Genomic DNA, 17778 nt, shown 5'->3' on the forward strand with positions numbered 1-17778 from the left:
GGCCCATGGAGCAGAGGCACGGTGTCACGTGGTGCGGCGTAACTTGAGGCGACTTTGCTTTCTGCTCTTGTCCACCAGACCGCAGGAGCACAGGAGCGGGAGCCGGAACGGGAGCTCACCCTGCCCTCGCCATACCGGGGTGCCTTGATCCCTTGGAGAGCCTGGCTCCCGGCCGACAATCCACTCCACTGCTATCCACTGCTGTTGCTGTCGCGTTGCATCGTAGCAACGTCACTTCCTCCCAGTTCACCAGTCACTTCCGAAATTTTTAAGTTTTTAACAATGTGCAATATGTTTAGTCAGATTGTGTACTGTTCCCCATGAATCTTCCCTTGATATTGCTCAGTCTTGCTTTCTAGCAATGTAAATGTGTGTTCAAACTGACGTTGTAATCAAGTATTGTCTTCGGTGTCAACAGATGACTACAACTACCGTGATGCCCTATTTTTGGATCTGCAAAACAACAGTGCAATGTAATATTGCTCCACTTTCCTTTACTTCCATATGTACACCCATCTCACAAACATGTGCATTTGCCAGTCACCTTGTCATGCTATTGATTAAAATATCACTTGTGTATCCCAAGCATGTTGACACCTTCTCATTGCTACAATGAAGTGTTGTAAATGCTCACATAATTCCTACAATGTGATGTGAGTAAGATGTGAATAGAAGTATTAGCCAGACACAATTTGCTTTTGCACTGTCCCCATAATGACCAATAGCAGTTACAATATTAAGTTGAACCACAGCTTTCCTAATGTTCTGCAGCCTATTAGGCCTTGAAATGGTCGGTCCAGTACTTTAATCTACTCACCACTGTGTTGGGTTGAATGTTTGCTACATGTAATGTACAATTCAGAACAAACCCTTTTGCATTTCAGGACATCTATACAATGCCATCACTGGAGTTGGCATCTGTGTACATTAACATGCATTTGTAAAACAATGAAAATCAAACAATGGCCTAATCAGTCTATCCATCTGTTTTTACTTGTTTATGCTGCCCCATTTAGAGATAAACACAAATATGAAGCACAAACTAGGTATTATGTACATATTCTCTGCATTCTTCTCAGGTCCAACCCCCAGGACAGTGGACCACTGTCTGCCACCCAATACACCTCCAACCCAGACTAGGATCAAGCCTTCAGTGAGGACTCCACTCCTACAGGTCTGGATGATCAGGAGCCAGCTGGTCCATCTGGTCAGTCTGGCCTGCCAGCTCCAGTGAATGGCACTCAGCACACACCTACACCTCCCACCCGCAACACCTTCTCAGCATAAGGACACCTCCACTTTCTGTGTACAGAGGAGCTACATACCAATCATGTGCTCCCCTCCAGTCCTGGCTACTGTTGAGGTAACACCAATACCATCTCCAGTTGTAGGGCATAGGGATGGAACACACTGCTTCAAGGGCACAGGGCAGTGGGGGTAGGGGTCGTGATTGGGATTCTGTGCACCAGCCATGTGAGGCCACTGGTGTCTTTGTCAGCCGAACCACGATTGACTGAGTCTTGAGAGCAGTACAACAGTCCCTAGACATGATGGACCAGGTTATAATTGAGCTCTAGGAGATCAAGGAGGTGCAGAGAGAGCTAATGTTGGAAATATGCAACCACAACAAAAATACAAGGTGTTTTATGAAATCTACCACCATCTAAGAAGGGCTTTTCTCATTCCATCTGTCCCCGTATGTGTTCTCGCTACATCTGGCCTAAGTACACCACTGTCAGTTGTCAGACAGAGAGGCCCTGCTACATGAGAAGCCTGCTCCTCACACTCTAGTTCCTGCACCTCTGCCCCCCACTTTTCCTGAAGAGAATGGTCATCCAAGCCATCTTGAGAGGAGGGCAAAACCTCTAACACCACATCCAAGAGATGCAGATCCTAATTTCCTCCCGTGTGTGTCTACCATTCACTCTGTATACTATTTCAGGTGCACATTTGCTTTTCTGAGAGCAGTCATATTATGAACATTGGGCTCCAAACTGGTGTTTGGCTCTACCATACTTTCATATTTTTTGACTCAGCTTTCAAGACTCTTGTTGCATTTATTGTGGCATGTCACTTGTCATACATGTCTTCCATGACCATGCTGTCAAATCTTTTCAACATATATTTGCAAAGGAAAATTAGAAATGTCAAAAAAGAAATGTGTTACTTATTTCATTCAAACAAACAAAACAAATTCACAATGAACTAGTAATGTACATATGTAGGCAATAAGTCCTTGAAGAAATCAAAGCTAAGTTTCACAAACCATACATAGCCCCAATAGCTTGTGCCATTCAGAGAGGGACACACCACAAATTTGAAACCATGGAAGAAATAGAATATTGCATGGGATCAAATTAAATAGGCAAACCATAGTTGACTTATGACCTCAGCTGGAGCCATACATCCTGTCCTCACAATAGGAATCCTACATCAACAACACCAATAGTCTACATCATAGCAGTATAACAATACAATTTGAGATCATATGAACATTACAGGTCATAGCATCAGGTCAATGTCCCCACCACTATTCAGTGATGTGCTACACAAACCTCCCTTCAGCTATGAGACACATCAATAGATACCTCCAGCGAACACAAATTGAAGATTTAGCCAATGTGAAGGAAGAACAGTATGCTCTGGCTTTGTATATGTGTGGTTTGGGCAGGTTGAATGACACATATTGCCTTGATGGCAACAACATACAAAAAACAGGTCTGATCCAATCACCAGAACTTCCATTCAATCAAAGTGCAAGTTGTTTTTGTACAAGATTTTTCCATCCCAAGCGGGAATCTGTCCCAGGATCAACATGTGTTCATTTTTTACTTTCCAACAGCAATATATCACTGCATATGTCACAACTGCAAAATGTCTAAATGAAGATGACATGGAGAAGGACCATGAAACAGAATAACAAATGATAATTAATGATTCCACATAGCAAATCTGACTCAAATAACAAGTTAGGAGCACACATATGCCAGCACAAGCAAAGGTAAACTATGGCAACAAACAAAGTAGTCAATGTAGGGAAACTCTAATCCACTAACATATGTGCGTTGGACTTTCCTGAACTGAGCATTCCTACTAAAGTACTGTTGCAGACTGATATATTCTCTATGTCACAAGTAGAACTGATATTGGAGATTACAGGTCACTTCCTTTTTCTTCACCACTGTCATCTTCATTGGGCATTTGAACATCATCACCGGTGGCTCTCCACTGTCTCCCTCCTCTGTGATTATTAGGAGGTTCTGTTGCAGGGTGATATTGTCGAGCATGCAGCAGGCAAATGTGATTTGGCACACCTTTATGGCTCGCGTCTCCTACCCATGCCTGGGTTCAAATGTCTACATGTTTGGAAAATAAAATATCAGCTTAACTGGTCACACCATACCTTGATAATCATCCCACATCTGATATCTTTGTAACATAAAGAATCTCAGTGTGACATACATGTACATTCAATGTTCCCAAATATTTTCTATAGTCAAAAAACACTTTTTTCCTGTTTATTTTTTATATTACGTAAAAATAATATATTTAAACAATATTATTTCTACATAATAATTTTTTTCTAAATACAGTCAACAGAGGTATTACTTTCCCAGCTGCACTATCGATGTCAAACACAGTCACAATTCACTTTTAATAGGTCATGTCTTGTCAAAAACTGTGTTGGTTGTATCTGACATTAGTAAATACACTAGCCTCCATTTTGAGTGCTAGTGACACACTTACAATTAGAAAATGGGTAGCTTCACACCCTAAAAAGATGGATGCCTGACTTTGCCATCAGGACATTGGCTACCGGATGGCCGTCGGTGGAAAGTGACTGCATAGTAAGTGGTAGGCTCCACGACGGCCCCTGCCATAGGGTAACGTGTGTGACAGATATACATGAAAGCCAATGACATTGTCGTTCTCCACCACATTTCGCATTCACTGTGCACTTGTAAGCAATGTATTATTAAAAAGCTCACTTGCCTCCTAACACTGCAACCAAAAAGATGTCCTTATTTTTTGCTGCTGTTACCGACCTATGTGGCCCAGGATGCAAGGCACAGCAGGTGACAGGGCCCCTGCCTTCAGCATGGAGGAGCTACAGCTCCTTGTCAGATAGTTCCTGTCCCTGTACAGCCAGTTAGATGGGATCCCAGAGGAATAGGTACATGTCTTATTGGGAAATGTTTGACTAAGTGATTCCTTTTCTGTCCAAAGCCTAATTTGTCCCTTTTTGTTCATGAGTGAAGTGTTGGCAATAGAATGGACTGAACTGAATGATTTTGCTGGGATAGAGGCTGTTAGAAATGGGGGATTTGGTTGACAGTCAGGTTACCCCCTGTTCAAGCAAGGACCATCACTCTAGTCAGGGTAAAAGAGAATCACCCTCAGCTAACCCCTGCTTACCCCCTTGGTAGCTTGGCAGAGCAGTTGGCTTAACTTCAGAGTGCTATGTGTAAAGTATTTCTACCAACATACACAGTAACTTAATGAAAACACAACAAAATGACACAACACCAGCTTAGACAAATAGGAAATATTTATCTAAACAAAACAGGACCAAAACGACAAAAAAATCCACAATGCACAAGTCAAGTTATCAACAAAAATGCAAAAAGAGTCTCTAAGTAGTTTTGAACACACACTAGCACTGCTAGTGTGAAAATGTACCTGGTGCGTGTCAAAAATATCCCAGCACGGCCGAGTGCACGTCAAAAAGGGCTTGCGATGCGTTGATTCCACTCATGGGCAGGACCGTGCGTCGTTTCTCCTTTCACTGTGTCATTTCTTCTCTCCGCAGGGGAGCAGTTCGTCGATCTGGTCAGCACTCTCGGGTCAGGGCAAGCCTTGCATTGTTTTTCCACGCACAGCAGTACTTGAGTCAGAAATACAGCTGCACAATGATCCAAAAACCCTGCAGCACAGGTTGTGATCTCCCAGCCTCCGTCTGTGATGCTGCGCGCCGTTTTTCCTGCTCCATGCATTGATTCTTCAGTGGCGTTTCCTGTGAGCGTTGTTTCTCAGCTGCGGAGCTGGAGGTGCATTGTTTCTTCAGCTGCAGATTGGAGTTGCGTCAATCTTTTTCCCGCATGGCGCTCTGTGCATTGAATTCGTTGTCTTTAGGCTGCCAGCTCTCCTTTCAGGGTCCCAGGAACTGGATGGGCACCACAGGACAGAGTAGGAGTCTCTCCAGAGACTCCAGGTGCTGGCAGGGAGAATGTTATATCTACATAGGTACACTGTTCCAAAAGAAAGAAGACAAAAAAACGTAATAGTTCTATTGAAAAAGCAAGGGCGAGTCTATACTGGATGTTTAGGAGAGCCCTCAAGCACCCAATAGGGTGACAGGTTTCATCATTGGGCTTACTCCTCGTCAGACCGGTGCTGCAATGTCTGGCGGACCACCCAGAATTCAGGGTGGCACTCAACCGTTGTTAAATTGCCAAAAAAGAGAGGTCTGGAATGAAAACTAACTAAGAAGAGAAATAAAGAAGATTGGAGAGTAGAGAAGAGACAAAACTCTAAAATTGGCTCTGAACCTAAACCATCATTTTAATGAGTCAGAGACAAGGTGCAGGCCAAGATTAAAAAAGGGGATATGGGGAGTGTTGATGGAAATAATGTACCACTACACTCTATAACGAGGGAAGGTAGTTTACCTAATCCTGTCTAATGGTCAACATGTTTTGCGTCTTATATTGGTCACTAAGTGATCCCATGACGCTTCTTCAGGACCCCAAAAAAAATATATAATAAACTACTCCTATGCAACAAGAATTGTCAAGTGCTAAAAAGTCACTTACAAATAGAAGACAAGGTATGTCAGAGTCAGTTGGTCAATACGGTCGCCCTGCGTGGAATCGAAAAACACATAACAATTAGTGCCAGTGAGTAAACAGACTTAGAATGAAAAGCAATCACAGTGACAAACACCCCAATGTGTCGTGAGTGAAAATAAAAGCTTACCATCCCATATTAGAGATTAGGCTTCCTAGGTCTGCGCTAGCATCAACCAAGGAGATAGTGCTAAGTAAAAATAATATAGCATGTAATAGTATAACACAGCAATCAATACATAGTAATACGTCATATGGGAGGTCTCTATAACACCACACAAACAAAATCACTTAATTCAGTAATTGAATAGATTGGCATATGTTGGTCAAACTAGGCCCTTGTCAACTGATCATAGAAAAAAGTAAGTCATTCTAGACAACATATAAACACAACCAAAATTGTGAGTACTGGAGCCACGGGGCAAAAGCCAATCACTCTGTAATTAGAGGTGAGTCCTCTACTAATAGAACAGCTGTAAAGATGCAAAGATCTGGTCAAGTACTGTAAGCAGATCGGTTGCCAAAAATATGTAAGTTCCCAGCCAAGGGTCGAGGCTGTGGAACGATGTAATCATATAAAGTAAATTCAAAATGCCAGGTTAAACGTCAAGATGAAAATAAAAATAAAGTGTAACAGGTAAAAAATGCGGATTAATAAAACGGGGACGGAAGGTATAGCTCCCGCAGCCCCGCGCTTACTTGTCTAACTCCCCGATTTTGCGGGAAACCTGCCCCACGCCGCGCACCTGAAGACGTTATGCAGGTGCATTGGGGAGATTTTTATATGTTGAGTGAAGACGCTCCGAGCGCGTCTACACCGGAACCAACCGGCTGGTTGTTCCGGGTAGTAAAAACAAAGGAAGGACCCTCGTTTGTATACTGGCGGCCATCTTAAGATGGACGAAGAACTCAGAGTCTGTAAATATAAAGGTTCTATTGCAATGAAAGATCCCATGTTCGGACTGGGCGGCCATCTTAAACTCAAGTGGATAGATTGATCTGGCCATTTAAAACATATGTTTATAGTCCATGTCAACAGGTCAATCATGTAAAATTTGGCAACAAAGGCAAAAAAACCACTAAATATACAATGATGCTTATTAAGAAGAATAGGTGAAAACATGGTGAGAACATGATGGAAAGAAGAAAATATATATAATAATAAGAGACTGGGATGGGCACAGTGACCCTAAATATCATCCTGATGGTCATATGTTCAGAAGAAATAATGTCAAAAAACAATGTAAAAAAACAATGTCAAAAAAACAATGTCAATATAAATACGCCTACCAACAGTTATATGATCATACATATCTCTCGTGGATTCTCAATCAACTATTGGTCAAAGGATGTTTTATGTTACTAAGTAGAGTTGTCATAATCAACCCCTCCCACATATTAAGGTGTTAGAAAATTCCAAGGGATGTCATCGTTTAGCCCTTCCTTGTGGGTCTTAAGTCGAAAGACCCATATTTGTTCAATTTTGAATAGGAAGTTCGGGCTGTTACTGTCGTATCTTGGTACCTGTAATACAATCCACCACATATCATCAGGGCCATGTTTAGCTTCTAGGAAATGTGAGCTAAGCTTTGTGGTAATGCGAGAGCATCTAATATTGCTCCGGTGTTCATTAATGCGTAGTTTTACCGGGTGAGTGGTCATCCCGACATATTTCAAATTACAAGGACAGGAGATCAAATAGATGCATTGACGCGTACTGCAATTCGTGTGTTTATTCAAATGCCATGTCCCGAAATGATCAAGGTCAATGTTATCTATGCGTTTGGTAAGAGGACAGACATTGCAAGATCCACATGGGTAATGCCCCGTGACTGGAGGCAAGTTCGACAAAGTGGTTTGTCTCTGTGAATCATTGGATAGGCGAGGGCGGGTATGGATAAAGAGATCTCGTATATTGGCAGATCTTTTAAAGGCAAACAAGGGTCTCTGAATCTGAGTTCCACCGCTCTGTAGGATATTCCACCGTTTATTGATAAGTTTTTTGATGGAGTTGGACAGTGGAGTAAAAGTAGAAACACATGTCAGTAGTGTTTCTGGTTCTTTAGGCACTGGGGTCAATAGGGCATCTCTGTGGTTATTACAGGCTCTCTTATAGGCTGGATTGATGATCTTATTCGGATAATGTCGGTTACTGAGTTTCTGTTTCAAATCACGGGATTGAGTATCAAAGGTTTGGATTGAGCTACAGTTACGACGTAACCTAAGAAATTGACCAAATGGGAGGTTGTCCGCAAGGCTTTTGGATGATGACTATCGCTGGCAGGGAGAAGTCTTTGCTGTCCCTGAGACTTCAAACAACAGGAGGCAAGCTCGAAATCAAGCCCTTGGAGATTTCTTCTCAAGATGTAAGGCACACAAAGTCCAGTCTGTGCCCCCTTACTTTGGCAGAAGCAGCAACTGCAGGATAACTCCACAAAGCACAGTCACAGGCAGGGCAGCTCGTCTTCCTCAGCTCTTCAGCTTTTCTCCAGGCAGAGGTTCCTCTTGTTTCCAGAAGGGTTTCTAAAGTCTGTGGTTTTGGGTGCCCTTCTTATACCCAATTTCTCCTTTGAAGTAGGCCTACTTCAAAGTAAAGTCTCTTTTGAATGTGAAATCCTGCCTTGTCCAGGCCAGGCCCCAGACACTCACCAGGGGGTTGGAGTCTGCATTGTGTGAGGGCAGGAACAGCTCTTTCAGGTGTGAGTGACCACTCGTCCCCTCCCTCTTAGCACAGATGGCTCTTCAGGATGTGCATATTACACCCCAGCTCCCTTTGTGTCACTGTCTAGTGTGAGGTGCAACCAACCCAACTGTCAAACTGACCCAGACAGGGAATCCACAAACAGGCAGAGTTACAGAAATGGTGTAAGCAAGAAAATGCTCACTTTCTAAAAGTGGCATTTTCAAACACACAATCTTAAAATCAACTTTACTAAAAGATGTATTTTTAAATTGCGAGCTCAGAGACCCCAAATTCCACATGTCCATCCACTCCCAAAGGGAATCTACATTTTAATCAAATTTAAAGGTAGCCCCTATGTTAACCTATGAGAGGGACAGGCCTTGCAACAGTGAGAAACAAATTTAGCAATATTTCACTGTCAGGACATATAAACACATTACTACATGTCCTATCTTATCCATACACTGCACCCTGCCCGTGGGGCTACCTAGGGCCTAACTTAGGGGTGTCTGACATGTAAGAAAAGGGAAGGTTTAGGCCTGGCAAGTGGTACACTTGTCAGGTCGAATTTAGAGTTAAACCTGCACACACAGACACTGCAGTGGCAGGTCTGAGACATGATTACAGAGCTACCTATGTGGGTGGCACAATCAGTGCTGCAGGCCCACTAGCAGCATTTGATTTACAGGCCCTGGGCACCTCTAGTGCACTGTACTAGGGACTTACTAATAAATCAAATGTGACAATCATGGATAAGCCAATTACATACATATTTTGTAAAGGAGCACTTGCACTTTAGCACTGGTTAGCAGTGGTAAAGTTCCCAGAGTAACAAACACAGTAAAATCAGAGTCCTGCACACATCAACAACCTGGGGAACAGAGGCAAAAAGTTAAGGGAGACCACGCCAAGGATGAAAAGTCTAACAGAGGCCCTCATCATTTCCAAAGACTGCCGTGGTGACGGCTGCCAACAGACCGCTGTGGAGGCAGAAATAAGCCCGTCAGATTATGACACACAAACAGAAAACTGACAGAAACCAGCCACAACAACAATTTCCGCCAGACCCAACAGAGGCGAAAAACTGTCGAACCCACCACCCTCCCCACCATACCAGCAACACACATCCCTCCAAATTATGGACAATTAACTACCACAGCGGACACTCTAGAATTGGGCAGCCAACACCAACAGAAGGCAACATTGGCCAGATTGAAAAACCCACACCTGACACATATACACACACTTTGCAAACACGAAAAACAAACTACACCTTTCACAGGTCCAGCAGATATCCATTGCCAGGAAGATGGAGCTATGGCCGAGGATCGTGGGCAAGTTGAACTCCGTGGGAACCTATCCATGCACAAGGGAGGACATAAGAAAGAGGTGTAACAACCTACGGGGGAAGGTGCATGCAGTGGCCTCCAGACACCACGTTGCCATCATGAAGACTGGTGGTGGATCCCCACCTCCACCCCCACAGTTGACAGCATGAGAGGAGCAAGTCTTGGCAATCCTGCATCCTGAGGGCCTCACTGTTAAGTCACCATTACCACCCTACCACCACCTATACCTGCATGGCATGTCATCCCCTCACCCTGACTCCGTTCACCCCACTCCATCCCATACAGTGAAAAACCTCCATAAACACCCTCAATTGTATACTCCTGCATGCCCTACCCACTGCAAGTATACTTTCCCAACTCTGCATGCACACACAACAGTAATGCATGGGCCGCATGTAGCACTACCAATCCCACAATCCACCACCATACACTAACCAAAGGTGGGAGGACATCACCCAACCCATAGGGAAAGCCAGAAATGCTGAATATGTGACAGAAGATGACTGTAACAAATCTCTTACATGTCCAAAGGTGTCCCAGTCAATGTCAGCAGTGAGCAAGTGAAATGGCAACACAGTCCTCCACCAGAAGATGCCCTCAGTGATGACAGCAACTCTGGATGTCCCAATCTGGTCGATCTCCTTGGCCCATCTGGGACCACTGGTCAGTCGGCTTCCACATCACACACCCAGTCCACCACAGAGTCCCCCATCTAAATCCTACACCACAGCAGCCACACAATATCCCCAAACCTCCATGCCCAGGACACATCGATCAATTGTGTGCCCACCTTTACAGGGACCCGAGTCGACACCACACAGGCAAGATGATGAAGGTCCTGGTGTAAGTCGGAGTGGGCACACCATTCAGGGGACACAGGCACAGGGTGCCAGGGTCATTGGGAGGTTAGCTGTGCACCAGGTGGAGGCCCAACCCAGGGAACCGACTGCCCAGGAGGCACTCACACATGTCCTGAGGCCTACCAACAATCCCAGGACAGGATGGGCCAGGTGATTGCCATCTTGCAGGATAACCAGCAGCTGCAGGGGGTACACCACCAGGAGTCACGCAGCAGTTGCATGGCTTAAATGCCACCATGGCCTCCATTGCAGGGGTGCTGGGTGACATTGCAAACATGATGTGTGAGTGCAAGGCACACCAGTGGGCCCCTTCCATTAGCCAGTGTACTCACTAGCCAACAACATCTGCTGCAGTTAGTGGACAGGAGGACCTGCCACATCACTCAGAGGCCACCATCACCCTTCCTCTGCAGCAGAAGAACCACCCCGCAAGCATTCCCTGCGACCCTGACAGACACCATAGACTGTTGCAAAAGACCCAAGCCACCACCACAAAATGATCCCCTCCTGAATGTCTCCTGTGTGCCACTGAGACACCTTGTTCACTTTGGACTGCCATTTCTCCTTTTCCTATGGCCCCATTGGTACTGGACCTGCACTACAAAACAACTGGGCCACTACACTGAAGAATTCACTCACCACTACCCCACTCTATTGCACTGTCCCTTCCTTTTTTAACTTTAATAAACACCCTTGGACACAACTGAAGTTTCTGTGCTTTATCATAAAACAAAATACAATGTATTGACCTGTATCATCCTGTGCAAATGTCCTGTAATGTGTGAATCCATCCAACAAATGTATGTAAGCAGTCTGTCATCATCACATCAGTACACAGTTGTGACCACACAGACATCTGCAAAAAGGGAAAGCATACGTGACAGTCAATTGAAAAGTAAAGGTAGTAGACAACATGAGCCCCTGTAACATAACAGCCTACATTCAGCTGGTCACTTCTACTCAGTAATTTGCACAGCAATTACCTCCAAACACCATAAGTGAGGAGATATAACTCATTCAGGCCCTTACACAAGATGCCACAGTAGTAGTCATGCCATGTTGTCAGCATGCCAATTCCTCCTCTGGACCACCTAGTCTGGGCCACACTGTCAGGGACATTAAAGTTACAGGGCATTTGTGGAAGCACTTTGAAATTCCTAGTAGCATAGGCTAAGTACTGCATGGGATGAGGACACAGTTTGCAGTTGTCATGTATCGGAGAAAGCTAAACTACTGACACATTGCTTAGGCAGAATAATCCTGTTCACTATCATCATATCGCACAACGGACCACACATGGAACAGTGTCAGGTCACATAATGCACACATTTGTGCTTGGCACCACACAGCAGCCACATATCACTAAACTGTAATGGAGTTATAAACAGAAGTACAGTCTTACCTGAGTGTCAGTGGAAGTACTGTTGTATCAGATGTGTCCTGTTGTCCATATCATCCTCCTCCTCATCCTCATCACTGTCTTCAGTGTCCTCTGCTGCCACAGGTACATTGTCTTCCCCTCCTCCTGCAGAAAGGGCACATGGCATCTGAGGTTCAAATTGTGCAGCTTGCAGCAAGCCACCACTATGTGGCAGACTTTCATAGAGGCGTAGAGTAGGGATCCAACAGTTACATGGAGGCACTTGGCGTGACCGTCATTTTCTCTGTTCCACTTCACTTGATTCCTGACTCTCAACTGATCAACACCTCCTCTGCGTGTGCTGCTGTGTCCTGTGTCTTCAATCCACGATGGCCCGTGCTACAGGGGATAGGGCCCCAGCCTTCATATCGGAGGAGTTGGAGAAGCTGGGGTCCTACCCTTGTATGGGCAGTTGCATGGGTCTCCATAACAACAGGTGAGTCCCTTATGGATACACACCCGCCTGCGCTTCATCCCTGGTGTCCAGTGGTTTTCTGTAAGTATTGTGTGTGTGTGTGTGTGTGTCTGTAATCTGTATCCTGTGCCTTTTTGTGCCGTTTTACTGTGCCTTTTTGTTTACTGCCTTCTTACTGCTCTTTTCCACCATTTTTTGCCAGTTTATTGCCCCTTTTTCACTGCCTTGTTCTTCCCGCTCCTCTCCCTCTTCCCGGTGATGCCGCTGCGTCCCCTGCGTCCCCACCCTCCTTCCGCCCCCATTTTCTACCGCCTCCCAGCTGCTCCTCCCTCCCACCTTCTCTTCTTAATGGCAGCTGCTGCGTGGCAGTGCCGCTGGCGCACCTCTAGCCCGTCGGGCCTGTCCGCACCTGGACCGTGCCCAGCGCCAGTCCCCCTGCCCCGCGTGCCTCCCTCGCCACCAGACGCCATTACACTGGTACAGAACTCCTCACACTCAACGACGGCTGCCCCACCGCCTGCGTCCAGACCTCCCCTAGGCACACCTATGGACCTTTCTCCTGCAGCACGTGCCACTTCACCAGAGTGCAAGCCCCCATGCACCACAACAAAGCCAGCCACCTCAGCTGCATCCTCCTCAACACCCGCTCCGTCCACAAGCACGCCATAGAACTCTGGGACCTGCTCACATCAACCTCCCCTGACATTGCCTTCCTCACCGAAACCTGGATAAACCACTCATCGGAACAAGACATCGCCATAGCCATCCCTTTGGGCTACAAGATCACCAGAAGAGACCGTACCAATAAACCAGGAGGAGGAATCGCCATAGTCCACAGAAGCTCCATCAGGATCTCAACCGACATCCATGATGCCCTAGATACTACAGAACACTTGCACTTCCAGATATACGTCACCGCCAACACCAACACCACCCTGAGAGGAACCCTCGTCTACAGACTGCTAGGCCCCGCCCTCAATTCTGCTACGCCATCGCCGATACTATCAGCTCCCACACCCTCGCCTCCATGGACTACATGCTCCTCGGCGACCTGAATTTCCACCTGGAGAACACCAGCGACAGCAACTCCTCTGCCCTACTGGACAACCTCGCCACCCTCGGCCTCAAGCAACTGGTCACCTCACCCACCGAGGTCACACACTCGACGCCAACCTCTGTTCCAGCAGCCACATCACCTTCAATCACACCAACGAACTCCACTGGACTGACCACCATTGTGTTCATTTTTCCTTCCTGAAACCCACCAGCCACCACCAACAGCTTCGGATCCCTCACCGCAAGTGGAACAAGATCTCCAAGGACCAATTGATCTCCAACCTCACCCACGCCCTACCACCCAAAACCAACGACCCCAACACCGCCGCCCTCAACCTCAAACAATGGCTTGATGACTGCGCCAACACCCTCACTCAACTCAAGAAAACCACCATCACCCATGCCAACAAGAAAGCTCCCTGGTTCACTGCTGACCTTCAGGCCTCCAAACGAGAATGCCAGAAAGCCAAGAAGATCTGGCACCAAGAACAATCAGAAAGCATCTTCACAGCCCTCAAATCAGCCATCCGCAAACATCACCAGCTCATCCGGACCACCAAAAGATCTTTCTACAAAGAACGAATTGATAACAACGCGCACAACAGCAAGGAGCTATTCAGCATCATCAAGGAACTCACCAACCCCAAATCCTGCTCCGCCGACCCTCCCCACTCGCAAGACCTCTGTGGCTCCCTCACCACCTTCTTTCACCGCAAGATCACAGGCATCCATGAAAGCTCCGCACGGCTGTCCCCACCACCACCACTGCCAAAGTCAACCTCATCGGACCCTGCCGCACCAACGTACTGAGCACCTGGACTCCCACCAACGATGAGAAAACCACCAAGACCATGAGCACCATCCACTCCAGATCTCCCGCTGACCCTTGCCTTCTTCACATCTTCAGTAAAGCCAGCCAAATCATGGCACCCCAGCTCCAGACCAACATCAACAGCCTTCGAGACTGCCATCTTCCCGGAGATCTGTGAACACGCCAAGTCAATGCCTTGCTCATAAAGCCCCAAGCCGACCCCGAAGACCTCCAAAACTACCGACCTATCTCCCTCCTCCCCTTCCCTGTGAAGGTTATCGAGAAGATAGTCAACAACCAACTTTCCCGCTTCCTGGAGGACAACGACCTACTCAACTTCTCCCAGTCCTGATTCCACAAAAACCACAGCACTGAGACCGCCCTTATCGCCTGCACCAACGACATCAGGAGCAGGCTCGACAAAGGTGAAACTGTTGCCCTCATCCTTCTTGACCTTTCTGCAGCCTTTGACACCGTCTGTCACCACACCCTGCACACACGCCTCTTCGACACCGGAATTCGCCACAGAGCCCTGGACTGGCTCACCTCCTTCCTCTCTGGAAGAATCCAAAGAGTGCACCCCCCCGTTCCTGTCTAAGGCCACCAAGACCATCTGCGGAGTTCCCCAGGGATCCGCTCTCAGCCCCACCCTCTTCAATGTCTGCATGGCTCTGCTCACCAACATCATCAGATCCCACGGCCTCATCATCTTCTCCTACGCAGACGACACTCAGCTCATCCTCTCTCTCACAAAGGACCCCGCAACCGCTAAAAACAACCTCCACACCGGACTCCACGCCATCCCCAACTGGATGAAAACGAGCCGCCTCAAGCTGAATTTGTAGAAGACCTAGATCATCATCTTTGGCCCCAACAGATCAGCCTGGGACGACTCCTGGTGGCCTGCTACTCTGGGGTCAGCTCCAATGCCCACCACCCACGCACACAACCTCAGCTCCATACTGGACTCTTCACTCTCTATGACCCAGCAAGACAATGCCAACTTGTCCTCATGCTTCAACACCCTTTGAATGCTCCGCAAGACCTTCAGATGGATTCCTGTGGAAACCAGAAGAACAGTCACCCACGCCCTCGTCAGCAGCAGACTGGACTACGGCAACGACCTCTACGAGGGAACAGCGGACAAGCTCCAGAAGAAACTCCAGCGCATCCAGAGCACGTCAGCACGACTCATCCTCAACCTCCCTCGCCACAAACACATCTCAGCCCACCTCAGAGACCTCCACTGGCTATCCGTCAACAAAAAGATCATCTTCAAACTCCTAATCCACAGCCACAAAGCTCTCCACGACGCCAGACTGGCCTACCTCAACGAGCGTCTCAACTTCCACGTCCCGACACACCAGCTCCACTCCGCCAACCTCGCCCTTGCAACCGTCCCCCGCATTCACCGTACCACAACCGTCAGCAGATCCTTCTCCCACCTTGCCGCCAAAACCTGGAACTCCCTCCCCGTCAACCTATGTATGACCCAGGACTTCCTGACTTTTGGGAAGCGCCTCAAGACCTGGCTGGCTCTTCGAGCAGTAGCAACACCCCCCCAGCGCCTTGAGACCCTTCTGGGTGAGTAGCGCTTAACAAATTGCTGATTGATTGATTGATACGTTGGATGCAACATCGCTGTATGAAGATGTATGTGTTTTGCCAGTGTGTCATTTGTGGAGCGCATTTTTGCTGCATGCAATGTGTATGGAGAGGTATGGGTCATGTGTGGACTTTATGTGGGATCTATGCAGTGTGTAAGCCATTTCTGTAACAGAATGGAATGTTGAGTTCATGGTGTCCATTCATCTGTGTTCCCTATGCAGGTCACTGCCTATCAGAAGAAAGGGTTGTGGTATGCCATCGGCAAGGATGTGTGGACCCTGGGGGTCTATAGCCAGCAGAACACCCACTGCAGGAAATGGTGGGAAGATCTGAGACACTGGGCCCGCAAGACCGTGGATGCCCAGCTGGAGACGGCCTCCCAAAGAGGGAGGGGTGCCTGTGGGACCCTGACCCCCCTAATGGCCTGCATACTGGCAGTGGCCAATCCGGAGTTGGATGGGCACTTGAGGGCCAACAGCTGCCACAAGGGGGTTAGTACACACTATGTGGAATAATTTTTTGATGCCTGCCATGTTGTATGGGTCCAAGGTTCTAGTCAGTGGATCCCCCAAAATGCTGGTTTAGCTAATCTTGTGGAGTCCTGCTTTGCATTTTAGGGTGGTATGTATATTTGGTACTGGCAAGTAGCTGGCATACCATGGCAGACATGGCTTAGGGAGTCCCAGTAGCTGTGCAGACGTTAGTGTTTGGGTTCATTTCTGCTGTTGTTCCCAGGCAATGGTTTGGCATTGTGGTTCATACTGTCCCAGTGAATGATTGTGATGTGTATGCCATATGTGCTGTTGTTGCTGTAATTGACCCTGTGCTCCATTTCTTTCTCCCCCACCCTCTCTCCTTTTTTTCATCCTGTCCTTGTTTGCATTAGCATCATCTGGTGAAGGAGCAGGGGCACCTGCAAGTGGGGGAGCTGCAGCCTAGGGGACCCAGGAGGCAGTGTCCACTGACGCCGAGGGGACCAGTGGGTTAGAGGGCGAGGGGAGCACCGGGGGTGAGACAGGAGCTCCGACATGTGACTCTGATTCATCCTCAGATGGAAGCTCCCTGGTGGTGGCGGACCCCTCTTGGACCACCCCAGCTACATCATCTTCCGCCATCCCCGTACCAGCACCGCCTTCCAAGAAGCCCCCCACCCAGTTGCCTGTGCCCGCTCACCCAGGAGGTTGGGCGTTTCCTTCGCTCTAGGCACCTCAGGCCCTGTCCCAGTCAGTGATGCTACCCTCACTGAGGCGGCTATTGACCTCCTGAGATCCATCTCTGTAGGGCAGTCAACCATAGTGAATGCCATGCAGGGGCTGGCATCCCAGATGCAGCAATGCAATGCCTACCTGGAGGTCATTAACTGTGGCTTGGCTGGCCTACAGATATTGTTTCAGGCTCTGGCCTTCTCTTTGATGGCAGTCAGTGTGCCTAGTTCTTCCATCCCCCCTCCAACTACCTGTATCCAGTCCCAAAGTCCTCTCCCCCCACCCATCCCACACACACAATCAGACCAGCATGCACCCAAGGCAACAGACAGGATTCTCACAGACAAGCACAGGCACCACACTTCACACCATAAGCATACACCCAGCCAACACAGCACATACAACAACAGCCACTGCCTCCACTGTCTCCCCCTCCTCCTCCTCCCTCACTGCCACATCAACACTCACACCGGAAAGCACTGCATCTTCAGTTTCAGATCCTGCCACCTTTACAGCCTTGCCCAC

This window comes from Pleurodeles waltl, chromosome 3_1, assembly GCF_031143425.1.
Source record: "Pleurodeles waltl isolate 20211129_DDA chromosome 3_1, aPleWal1.hap1.20221129, whole genome shotgun sequence".
Classification (NCBI taxonomy): Eukaryota; Metazoa; Chordata; class Amphibia; order Caudata; family Salamandridae; genus Pleurodeles; species Pleurodeles waltl.